Source organism: Apium graveolens, chromosome 4 (assembly GCF_009905375.1).
Source record: "Apium graveolens cultivar Ventura chromosome 4, ASM990537v1, whole genome shotgun sequence".
NCBI lineage: Eukaryota > Viridiplantae > Streptophyta > Magnoliopsida > Apiales > Apiaceae > Apium > Apium graveolens.
Window position 1 is genome coordinate 141,385,215 of NC_133650.1, and position 13,702 is coordinate 141,398,916.

The window sequence follows — 13,702 nt, forward strand, 5'->3', positions numbered from 1 at the left end:
TTCCAAGGAAGAACCAAAAAAGGTAGAAGAAGCTTTGTTGGATCCTAATTGGATTTTAGCTTTGCAGGATGAGCTAAACCAATTTGAAAGGAATAATGTATGGAAGCTAGTGCCCAAGCCTAAAGGAAATAATCCAATATACACCAAATGGTTATTCAGAAACAAGATGGATGAAAATGGCATAGTAGTCAGGAACAAAGCTAGATTGTTTGCTAAGGGCTATTGTCAACAAGAAGGAATAAATTTTGATGAAATATTTGCTCCTGTTGCAAGACTTGAAGCCACCAGAATCTTCTTAGCCTATGCAGCCCATGCCAATTTCAAGGTCTATCAAATGGATGTCAAAAGTGCCTTTCTGAATGGAGATTTGGAGGAGGAAGTCTATGTTAGTCAACCTCCTAATTTTGAAGATTCTAATTTTCCAGAACATGTCTATTATCTTTTAAAAGCACTTTATGGATTGAAACAAGCACCTAGAGCCTGGTATGACATTTTATCAAAGTTCCTTTTGGAAAATCATTTCACAAGAGGTACTGCAGATAAAACTTTATTCTTTAGAAATGTTAATGGCTCTAGTATACTTGTTCAAATTTATGTAGATGATATTATTTTTGGCTCTACAGATGAGAAACTTTGGAAAAAGTTTGCCAAATTGATGCAAAGTAAGTATGAAATGTGTATGATGGGAGAACTAACTTACTTTCTTGGTTTGCAAGTTAAGCAAGTTAGTGATGGAATATTCATTAGTCAAACTAAATATATTTTTCATCTTTTAAAGAAGTTTGATCTAATGGATTGCACATCTGCAAAAACTCCCATGGCTACTGCAACTAAGCTTGAATTAAACACTACTGAAAAGTCTGTGGATATTACAAGTTATAGGGGCATGGTTGGCTCACTTCTGTACTTAACAGCTAGTAGGCCAGATCTAATGTTTGCTACATGTTTATGTGCTAGATTTCAGGCTGATCCTAGAGAATCTCACTTAATAGCTATTAAGAGAATTTTCAGATATCTCAAGGGAACATCAAAACTTGGTATTTGGTACCCTAGAGATTCTGGTTTTGATCTAACTGGTTATTCAGATGCAGATTATGCAGGTTGTAGAATTGATAGAAAAAGTACAACAGGAACCTGTCAATTTCTAAGAAATAAGCTTGTGTCCTGGTTCAGTAAAAAGCTAAATTCAGTTTCTACTTCTAGAGCTGAAGCTGAATATATTGATGCTGGTAGTTGTTGTGCACAGATTTTATGGATGAAAAATCAATTGCTAAACTATGGTTTGCAAGTTGAGAGGATTCCTATTTTTTGTGATAACACAAGTGCAATTGCCATCACTGAAAATCCAGTACAACATTCAAGGACAAAGCACATAGATATCAAGTACCACTTCATAAGGGAACATGTAATGAATGGTACTGTGGAACTACATTTTGTTCCAAGTGAGAAGCAGCTTGCAGATATCTTTACCAAGCCACTGGATGAATCCACCTTTTCAAGGTTGGTAAGTGAGTTAGGTATGCTTAATTATTCTTAAATCTATATGAGATAATTTGCAAGTTGAAATGCAGCCAGAAATTTAATTGATTTTTCAGTCTTGGATGAAATTTTGGCTAAGTCAAAATTTACATCTCGACGGATGATCCTTATCCATCGAGTTTGATCATCCGTCGGTATACTATTTGCTAATAAAAATCAATAATTTTTCTGGAATATTTTATGACTCGACGGATAATAGTCTATCCTCATCCGTCGAATTGTCTTAATCTCAGCCGTTAATTCCCTGAACATTATCCATCGAGTATACTTACAGTTTGTAAGCATAACATGACGGATAATGGGTGGAATATTTACAGTTTATTTTTAAACGGCTATTTTAGGCAATTTTCATTGGTTACTTTATTTTACTCTATTATTTTTTGGCAGTTATTTTTGAGATAGTATAAAAGCTTATTTCATTTCAATTGCTTTTCTTTTATTATTCTCAAATCAACTGCTCAAATATCTTTCTCTTTCGAAGCACTTACTCTTTCTCTTCAAGCTCTCATTCTCTAACAATGGCGCCCGTTGTCAAGATTATGTCTCAAACTGGGTTTATTTATGAGAAGAACAATTTTACTGCATTAGTAAACAAGGGTATTCAGCAATTTGGTGACTATCACAAGATGATGGATTTTGTGAAGAATTGAAAGCTTAGCTATGCCATGCTGGAATCACCCACAATCTTTTGTGAAGTTGTTGAAGAGATGTGGACCACTGCTACATACAGCTCAACATATAAGACCATCACTCTAACCATTAAAGGTAAAGAATTCTGATGTTATAAAAGCATGTTTCAAGATTCCTGATAACACTGTGACCTCACCACACACTGACACTAATATAATCAATATGCTTAATTCCATGAACTATGCTCTTTTGACTTCTAAGTTAAGTGACATTAGGAGATTCGGTCTTAGGAAGGAATGAAGTTTTATGTGTGATGTAGTGACAAAGGTCTTTTAAGGTAAAGTCAGTAATTTTGATTCAGTCAATATCTCCATGCTTAACATGCTCTACATGCTAGTTACAGATAAATTCTATAATTTCAGTGACCTTGTTTTGTTTGAGTTAGGTTTTAAACTAGGAGAGTTAAATAAGAAAGGTAAGAATGTATATTATGCTAGATTCTTTATAATGTTAGTTGTTGTGCATATGTTGTGTACTTGATGATTTCATAAACAAAACATCTAAGTAGATTTTACTTAGTGAAATAATGTAGCAGTCGACGGATAAGAATTATAGTCCCAACGGATAACTCATTATAGTCCCAACGGATGTTAACTAATTATCCATCGAGTGAGTAGCTTATGTAATAATAAGTCTGTAGCACAGTTCTGTATACATCTTTGTATAGATTCTGTAGTAGCCTATAAGTCATGTTGACTTTAACTAGATATGCAGAATAGGTTGATTAATTGTATATAAATGATGTCTTGTAATTCTGCATAAGTGAAATGAAGTCAAGTGCCAAAATAGCTACCGGCGGATGATTAACAAAGCCATCGACGGATGATCAAATGACTATCAACGGATGTTTAATATAGCAGTTGACGGATGATCAATGAAGCCATCAACGGATGTTCAGAAAGTCGACGGATGATCATATATCCAATGGATATTCATAAAGTCCAACAGATGATCATATAAAGATTTCAAACAGCAGTTGAATAGTGAAAACTGAGCACTGCCGTCGAGTTGTATTCAAATCTACTGTGGAAGCCCATTAACTAGGTAATAGAGGATGAAAAGTAGCAGAGCTTAAGACTGATAGTTTTTATATTTATTTAGTCTTTTTGACTTTGTAATCTTGGTAATATATAAACCAAGAATGTAGCAGATAAAAGTAGACAACTGAGATACAAAAAGAGAGAAATCTTTGTAAGCAAAATCCTTAGCATTTCCCTGTATTCTCAGTAGTTCGATTTGTAAGCAGCTGTGAGTATTCTTGCACACAGAGTCCTCTCGATATATAATATATATCTCTGGTGGAATTGTTTAAATCCACCAGAAAGTTTTTAAAGACTCTTGTTTTTCATTACTTATGTTTTGATTCAATTAAGTTTCTATTCCGCATTGTGCTAATCAAAACACTTATATCTATATTCGAGTTGAACATTTTTATTTCGAGAAAAAGGTTCAAGAATTCCATTCAACCCCCCTTCTGTAATTCTTTCTATATTGTTAAGGGACTAACAATTGGTATCAGAGCAAGCTCTTAATCTATAAAGAGTTTAAAGATCAAAACAATTTAGCAAGATGAATAAGAAAGACGTTGGAGTCAAGACTCCTTTTCTAGATAAAGATAATTACCATCATTGGAAGGTAAAGATGCATCTTCATATGCTTTCTCAAGATGAGGCCTATGTGGACTGCATCGAAAGAGGTCCTCATGTTCCAATGAGAGCTGCAACAGGAAACGAGCCATCAGTTCCCAAGCCAAGGCACAAATGGTCTGATCCTGACATTGAACAAGTCAGGAAGGATAAAAAGGCCATGAACATTCTGTTCAATGGAGTTGATGCAGACATGTTTGACAACATTATTAACTGCAAAACTACCAAGGAAGTCTGGGATACTATACAGATAATCTGTGATGGCACCGAGCAAGTTAGAGAAAATTAAATGCAGCTCTTGATTCAGCAATATGAGCATTTTCACAATGAGGAAAGTGAGTCACTCACTGACATTTTTAGTAGATTCCAAAAACTACTAAATGCTCTTAAGTTGCATGGAAGAGTCTATCAGACTAAAGACTCTAATTTGAAATTCCTTAGATCTCTTCTAAAAGAATGGAAACCAATGACAGTCTCATTAAGAAACTCATAAGATTATAAAGAGTTTACTTTGGAGAGACTGTATGGCATCCTGAAGACCTATGAGCTTGAGATAGAGCATGATGAAAGGATGGAGAGAGGAAAGAAGAAAGGAGTATCCATTGCACTAGTTGCTGATTTGGAAAAGGAGAAGGAAGTGAAGATGGAAGCTGTTGAGTCAACTTCCAAGGTCTGTGAAAGCAAGGGCAAGGGGATTGCAGTAGAAAGTGAAGATTCATTGAGTCAAGATGACATTGAGGACATTGATGAGCACCTAGCATTTCTTTCCAGGAGATTTGCCAAGCTCAAGTTTAAGAAGAACTTTGGAGCAGCCAAGCCAAATAGAAACATGGTGGATAAGTCAAAAATGTTTCAAATGTGGCTTGGCAGGGCATTTTGCAAATGAGTGTAGAAAGTCAGATTCCAGTAAGAAAAGGTTTGAGTCTGTGGATTATAAGCAAAAATACTTTGATCTACTCAAACAAAAGGAAAGGGCTTTTATCACACAAGAGAATGACTGGGCAACAAATGGTTTGGATGAAAATGAAGATGTTAGCTATGTCAATCTAGCCCTAATGGCCAAGTCTGATAAAACAGAGATAAGTTCCTCAAGCAATCAGGTAATTACTACAAACCTTGCACATTTATCTAAAGCTGAGTGTAATGATGCCATAAATGACATGTCTACCAAATTATATCATTTGCGTGTTACACTTAAGTCTCTTACTAAAGAAAATGCTAAAATCAAAGAAAACAACTTGTTTTTAAGTGAGAGGAATAATGTGCTTGAGTCTCAGTTTGTTGATTTTGAGAAACTAAGGATTGAGTGTAAGATTTCCAAGGAGGAATTAACTGAGTCCTTGAAAAAGGAAGAGATTTTAAAGAAGCAGCTCGAGCGTGAACAAGAGGTGATTAAAGCATGGAAAACATCCAGGGATGTCCATGCTCAAATCACCAAAGTTCAAGGAATTGAGTCTTTTTGTGATGAAGCCTGGAAAAAGGATAAAGAGAAACTAGAACCTAATTTGGTAGATGGTTTGCTGACAGATATAGACTCGACGGATGATGAGGACTATCCGTCGGATAACAAAAAGTGTTATCCGTCGAAAGATAAAAATCCTCATCCGTCGGCTGTGAGCAAACCCATTAGCAAAGCCAAACTAATCAAGCTAAATGAGAAGTATGGGTCTATTTCTAAGAACTTTGTTTTAGGAGAGTCAAGTCAAGTTAAGAAAGGAAAAAGGGGTAATGTTGGTCACATGACTGTCAAACAGCTAAGTGACAGACTTGAGAAAATTGAGATAAAAAGAGAGACTAAAAAATACACAACAGGAATGGTAAAGTAGGGATTAACAAACACAATAACTACACACCTGATAAATATGCTCCTAGAAAAATCTGTGTCAAGTGTGGTAGTGTAAATCATTTGTCTGTTAATTGCAAATCTGCCATGCCTACTCCCATGTCTGTTCAGTCTCAATTTCCTAACATGAATGCAATGCCTCCCATGCCTGTTAATGCTATCCCTACACAGAACATGAATGCACAGTTTGCTAATATGCCATTTGCACCTAATCCATATTATGCTGCATACAGTATGCCTCAAATGCCATTTAGCATGCCTTACTGGAATAACATGTTTACACCAAGCATGCCATTTCCTGTTAGCCATAATATGCATGATAATTCTGTTGCATTAAATGGTTTCAAAGGCCCAACCCAAATAACTAGGGAAGAATCTGAAATTCCTAAGTCAAATGAGTTAAGACCTAAGAAACAGAAGAAGAAATCTAACAAGGCAGGACCCAAGGAAACTTGGGTACCAAAATCAACTTGATTTGATTCTGATGTGTGCAGGGAAACAGAAGGAATCTTTGGTACTTGGACAATGGTTGTTCAAGACACATGACTGGTGATTCTACCCTGCTCATAGAGTTTAAGGAGAGAGCTGGCCCAAGTATTACTTTTGGAGATGACAACAAGGGTTATACTGTGGGATATGGCTTGATTTCAAAAGATAATGTCATCATTGAGGAGGTTGCCTTAGTGGATGGTCTCAAACACAATCTGTTGAGTATCAGCCAGCTTTGTGACAAAGGCAATTCAGTATCTTTCAACAAAGAAGCCTGTGTTCTGACTAATAATCAAAGCAACAAAGTGGTTCTCACTGGTGTGAGAAGAGGAAATGTGTACCTAGCTGATTTCAACTCAACTAAAGCAGAATCTGTAACTTGTCTTCTCAGTAAAGCAAGTCAGGATGAAAGTTGGCTATGGCACAAGAAGCTATCTCATTTAAACTTCAAGACCATGAATGAGCTGGTAAAGAAAGAATTGGTAAGAGGTATTCCTTTAGTGGAGTTTTCAAAGGATGGACTGTGTGATGCCTGCCAAAAAGGGAAGCAGATCAAAGCATCATTCAGGAAGAAACTTGATTCAACAATTGAAGAGCCTTTGCAACTGCTTCACATGGACTTGTTTGGACCAGTCAATGTATTGTCAATCTCAAGGAAAAGATTTTACCTAGTAATTGTAGATGATTTCTCAAAGTTCTCTTGGACATATTTTCTAAAGTCTAAAGATGAGGCTAGTGAAATCATCATCAATCACATAAGGCAAGTCGACAATCATCCTGATTTCAAAGTTAGAAGAATCAGGAGTGACAATGGAACTGAGTTTAAGATTTCTGTCATGAGAGCATTCTGTGAGGAAAATGGGATTCTGCATGAGTTTTCAGCAGCAAGGACTCCACAACAGAATGGAGTAGTGGAAAGGAAGAACAGATCTCTTATTGAAGCTGCAAGGACAATGCTTGAAGAATCTAAACTACCAACATATTTCTGGGCTGAAGATGTAAATACTGCATGCTACACTCAGAACATTTCTTTGATTAATCAAGCAAGATGCATGACTCCCTATCAATTGTTCAGGAACAAGAAGCCAACTCTAAACTTTCTTCATGTCTTTGGCTGCAAATGCTATATCCTGAGGAATCAAACTGATCAAAATGGAAAGTTTGATGCTAAAGCAGATGAAGGAATTTTTATTGGATATGCTGTTGGTAAAGCATATAGAGTCTACAATCTAAGAACCAATATTGTTGTGGAATCTATACATGTTGTGTTTGATGATAAAAAGATTGAAGGACTGAAAGATGGAGATTACCATGAGAGCCTCAAATTCGACAATGTTGAGATGGTTAGTGATGACAGTGATGATGAGAGTGATCAACAAACAGTGTCTAAGGATAATGCAGACAAATCTACCACCAATGAAGCACAAAATTCAACATCCGTCGAGTTGCATAATACTTCATCCGTCGGAAGGCAATCTGTGTTATCTGTCGGAAGACAACCCGCCTCATCCGTCGGTACTCAAAATTCACCATCCGTCGGGTTATCAAAAGGAGCAGGAGGTAAAGACAGATCACCTACAGAAAATTCTCCTTTCTCAAATCAAAGATCCACAAACTCAGGGGGAGTTTCTAGCAATCAAAACTCAATCACACATCAAGACAATCATGAGGTCTCTTCATCTAGAGCTAATCTACCTCAACAAAGGAAATGGACAAAAGATCACCCCTTTCAGCTTATCATAAGTGATGTTTCTTCTAGAGTTCAAACAAGAAGAGCAACTCAGGAAGAATGTCTATACATTAGCTTTCTATCAAAGGAAGAAACAAAGAAGGTAGAAGAAGCTTTGTTGGATCCTGATTGGATCTTAGCTACGCAGGAGGAGCTAAACCAATTTGAAAGGAATAAAGTATGGAAGCTGGTACCCAAGCCTAAGGGAAAGAATCCAGTAGACACCAAGTGGGTATTCAGAAACAAGATGGATGAAAATGGAATAGTAATCAGGAATAAAGCTAGATTGGTTGCTAAGGGTTATTATCAGCAAGAAGGAATAGATTTTGATGAAACTTTTGCTCCTGTTGCAAGACTTGAAGCCATCAGAATCTTCTTAGCCTATGCAGCCCATGCCAATTTCAAGGTCTATCAAATGGATGTCAAAAGTGCCTTTCTAAATGGAGATTTGGAGGAAGAAGTGTATGTTAGTCAACCTCCTGGTTTTGAAGATCCAAATTTTGCAGAATATGTCTATTATCTACTGAAAGCACTTTATGGACTGAAGCAAGCACCTAGGGCCTGGTATGACACTTTATCAAAGTTTCTTTTGGAAAATCATTTCACAAGAGGTACTGTAGATAAAACTTTATTTTTCAGAAATGTTAATGGCTCTAGTATACTTGTTCAAATCTATGTATATGATATTATTTTTGGCTCTACAGATGAGAAACTCTGCAAAAAGTTTGCCAAATTGATACAAAGTAAGTATGAAATGAGTATGATGGGAGAACTAACTTACTTTCTTGGTTTGCAAGTTAAGCAAGTTAGTGATGGAATATTCATTAGTCAAACTAAATATATTTTTGATCTTTTAAAGAAGTTTGATCTAATGGATTGCGCATCTGCAAAAACTCCCATGGCCACTGCAACTAAGCTTGAACTAAACACTACTGAAAAGTCTGTGGATATTTCAAGTTATAGAGGCATGGTTGGCTCACTTCTGTACTTAACAGCTAGTAGGCCAGATATAATGTTTGCTACATGTTTATTTGCTAGATTTCAGGATGATCCTAGAGAATCTCACTTGATAGCTATTAAAAGAATTTTCAGATATCTCAAGGGAACACCAAAACTTGGCATTTGGTACCCTAGAGATTCTGGCTTTAATCTAACTGGTTATTCAGATGCAGATTATGCAGTTTGTAGAATTGATAGAAAGAGCACAACAGGAACCTGCCAATTTCTAGGAAACAAGCTTGTGTCCTGGTTCAGTAAAAAGCAAAATTCAGTTTCTACTTCTACAGTTGAAGCTGAATATATTGCTGCTGGCATTTGCTGTGCACAGATTTTATGGATGAAAAATCAATTGCTAGACTATGGTTTGCAAGTTGAAAGGATTCCTATTTTCTTTGATAACACTAGTGCAATTGCCATCACTGAAAATCCAGTGCAACATTCAAGGACAAAGCACATAGACATCAAGTACCATTTCATGAGGGAACATGTGATGAATGGTACTGTGGAATTATATTTTGTTCCAAGTGAGAAGCAACTTGCAGATATCTTTACCAAGCCACTGGATGAATCCACCTTTTCAAGGTTGGTAAGTGAGTTAGGTATGCTTAATTGCTCTTAAATTTATCTGAGTTATTTTGCAAGTTGTAATGTAGCCAGAAATTTAGTTGATTTTTAAGTCTTGGATGAAATTTTGGCTAAGTCAAAATTTGCATCTCGACGGATGACCCTTATCCATCGAGTTTAGTCATCCGTCGATATACTACTTGCTAATAAAAGTCAATTATTTTTCTGGAATACTTTATGTCTCGATGGATATCAGTTTATCCTCATCCGTCGAATTGTCTAAATCTCAGCCGTCAATTCCCTGAACATTATCCATCGAGTATACTTACAGTTTGTAAGCATTACACGACGGATAATGGGTGGAATTTTTACAGTTTACCTTTAAAACGGCTATTTTAGGCAATTTCTATTGGTTAATTTACTTTTCTTTATTATTTTTGTCAGTTATTTTTGAGATAGTATAAAAGCGTATTTCATTCCAATTGTTTTTCTTTTATCATTCTAAAATTCAACTGCTTTTATTTCATTCTCTCTCAAGCAAATATTCTCCTTCTCTTCAAGCTTTCATTCTCTAACAATGGCACCTGTAGTAAAGATTATGTCTCAAACTGGGTTCATTTATGAGAAGAACAACTTCACTGCTTTGGTCAATAAGGGTATTCAGCAATCAGAGGACTATCACAAGATGATAGACTTTGTGAAGAATTGCAAGCTAAATTATGCCATGCTGGAGTCACCCACAATCTTCTGTGAAGTTGTTGAAGAGATGTGGACCACTGCTATTTACAACTCTGCTGACAAGACCATCACTCTAACCATCAAAGGTAATGAGTTCTGTATCAACAGTGATGTAATAAAAGCATGTTTCAAAATTTCTGATAATAATGTGACTTCACCACACAATGACATTGATATTATCAATATGCTTAATTCCATGCACTATGCACTTCCTACTACTAAACTAAGTGATATTAGGAGATTGGGTCTTAGGAAGGAGTGGAGTTTCTTGTGTGATGTGGTTACTAAAGTTTTCTCTAGAAAAGTCAGTAATTTTGATTCACTGAATATTTCCATGCTTAACATGCTATACATGCTAGTTACAGATAAATTTTATAATTTTAGTGACCTTGTCTTGATTGAGTTAGGTTTTAAACTAGGTGAGTTAGCTAAAAGAGGTAAGAATGTGTATTATGCTAGATTTTTTATGTTATTGGCTAACCACCTATGTCAAGAAATTGTGCTTGAGAACCCAAACAACAAACTGGCTTGTTGGGTTCAAGAGAGAAGACTCATTGCAGATTTGAACAGAGCCAACCATCACATGGATGTGCCAATGTTCTATTTTCCTGTAATGCAGGCACCTCAGGTAAGTGAGGTAAGTTCATCCATCCCTACAACTATTCCAACCTCCACTATTTCTTTGACTTCAGGAGTAGCTATGGAAACTATGCCAATGACCAAACAGTTGCCTACCAAAGCCTCCAAACCCTCTACAATTTCCAAATCTAAATCAAAGAAACCCCCTTGGCATCTCTCAAAAGATGCCAGTTGAAAAATCCACAAAAACAAAAGAGGGGTGTGTGAAGGAGGGAAAGTCAGGTGAGGGAAGGGGTGAACATCAAAGAAACCCCAAGAATAAGGTTGGAGAGTTGAGTGAATCCCAGCCTAGCCTGTAATAACCCCAAATTTTGAGAAATTTTGAAACCCTTATGAATAGTGTTTTTGCTGAACGAGAAAACTTTTCATGCCACACTATGTAGGGGTTCTGTTATGGATATTCTGAGATTTTATTAGTACTCTATATGGTATATAAGTGTATGTAAAGATCGTCAGAATCCAATTCCGAACACTTTGATTTTTCCCGGAAATCCACTAGATACGGAAAGAATTGAGAAAAAGGTAACAGGATAAAAAAGGATTTAAATTAAAGGATTATAGGAGAGGATCATAAAAGGAATATAATATATTGAGAAAGGTTAAGGGAACCTAAGTAATAAGATCCCGTGTATGATCCCTTAAACGATAAACGAGAACGAAAGATAAGCGAACCGTAAAACAAATAAGTGACCAAGAGACAAGCTTGTACAAGAAGCCAGGGATTGTGACATCATCAAACCACAAGGTGTGGACAAGTGGGAGCATTATGACATGTGCAAGGTGACATAGGCATGACAAAAAAGGAAGGAATTGTTGGATGATTGTAAACCACACAAAGTTCAAGGTTAGAAGGGTAATTAACCAAAAACAAAACCAAAACAACCTAGCTAGCCAAAACAAATCAAAGCAAACACAAAATTTTTCATTCTTCAAGCATTGCTCTCGGCTTTTCATCTTTTTCAAAGGAAGAAAAATCAAAAATCAAGTTCCAAGCATTGTTAAATCACAAGGTAATTATCTAAGCTTCCTTGTACATAGATATGGATATGCTATAAGTTTAAGCTCCTAATTCCTTCACAATCTCTTCCAATAAATCAAGGAAGAAGATGGTGAATAGTAACCTTCAAGAAATAACTTTAGTTTTCTTGAATTTTTATGAAAGATTAAGGTTATACAAGCAAGGATCAAGGTTCTTTAGGCATTCAAAGTTCTTGTGTTGTGTTAAAAAGCTTCAAGGAAGGTATAATCTCTTAACCAAGCTTTGTTATTGAATGTTAAGAGCATAATATGAGTATTGTAGTTCATGAGAGGCTTGATGGTTGTGTATGTAGAGATTAGTGAGTTTTGGGATGTTGTTGGATTGGTAAATGTTGTTGTTTTGATTAAAAGAACTTAAGTATGATTAAAGTTAAGCTTAGGCATAAGTATGAATGATTAAATTGAATTGGTTGGGGTTGTTATGATGTGATAAGGATGGATGTTGGTTGTATGTTGGATTTGAGGTTGATTTGGGATGGTTTTGAATGGTTTAAAATATTGGAAATCGCGTAAACATAGCCGTCGTAACGTCCGATTTTCTTTGGACTGTTTTTGTGCATAGCATTAGGACCCGAGAACCCCCTGCTAGATTATGACCACTGCCATGTTTAGATAGCTCATGTTACGAGCTTCATTTTGATATATAGTTCGTTCGATTCCGATGCACGGTTTAGGAGAAACGACCGTTTCAAGTAATGGCGTTTCGCGAACGAAACTTTTCCCCTCGCCTTACTTTGAAACATAGGTTAAAGACCAAAAAGGGTTAATTAATGCATGAAACATTTATGGTAAGTGTGTTAGGCAGTTGGTAAGACACTCGCGAAGGAATTGCCTTAAAACTCGTAAAGGATTAAATTATTAAAAATGGTGGAGCCGAGGGTACCCGGGTGACTTAAGCAAATCAGTAAGCGCAAAACAAGCGTTAGAGTCTAAGTTAGTTAAAGTATAGATTTACAAGTGACTTTGGTTTAATTCCAACTTACTTGTTGTTTATAGGTTACCAGACTCGTCCCGAGCCATTCGTAACCCCCAGTCGCTCAGGCAAGTTTTCTACCCGTTATAACTGTTGTTGTGATGAATATATGTATATGCATTATCTTGCGATAGATGCATGTTGGTTAATTAGCAAATGTTGCGATATATTGAAGCATGCTGATATGGTATATATATGCATGCCTGTTTCGTATTCTTGCCATATATATCTGTTGGTTCAGTTGATAATACCTATGCTAGAGAATAGCAGTAATTTGCATATACCCTTAGTATAGGGACCCAAAGGTGAAAACATTTTCTAAAACCGGGAGTCGAGGATCCCGAGTAGATTTTATATATATATATATTTATATATATGGTTATAGTTTTCAAAACTATTAATCGAATAAGGTTTATTCGATAACTTTATTTTATTAATGAATATTATCTTGAATATTAATTCGAGGGCTTATGACTCCTTTTATTTTATTAATTGAATATTATTTGAATATTCATTTGAGGATGTATGACTCCTTTATTTTATTTAATGAATATTATTTATAATATTCATTCGAGGTATTATGACTCCGCTTATTACTGAAATATATTCTTTATTTTATTAAAGAATAAGGTGTTAATAATCAAACTTATTTTCGATTATTCAAATAAAGATAGTACTTTCGTATAAGTATATCTTTGGTTATTTAATACTCGTTTCAAGTATAAGTTTTAATACTTCTACTTCAATTATTTTTATAAAGATTATTCTTTATGGGAATATTATTTAAATAATAATATTCAGATATTTTCTAATAT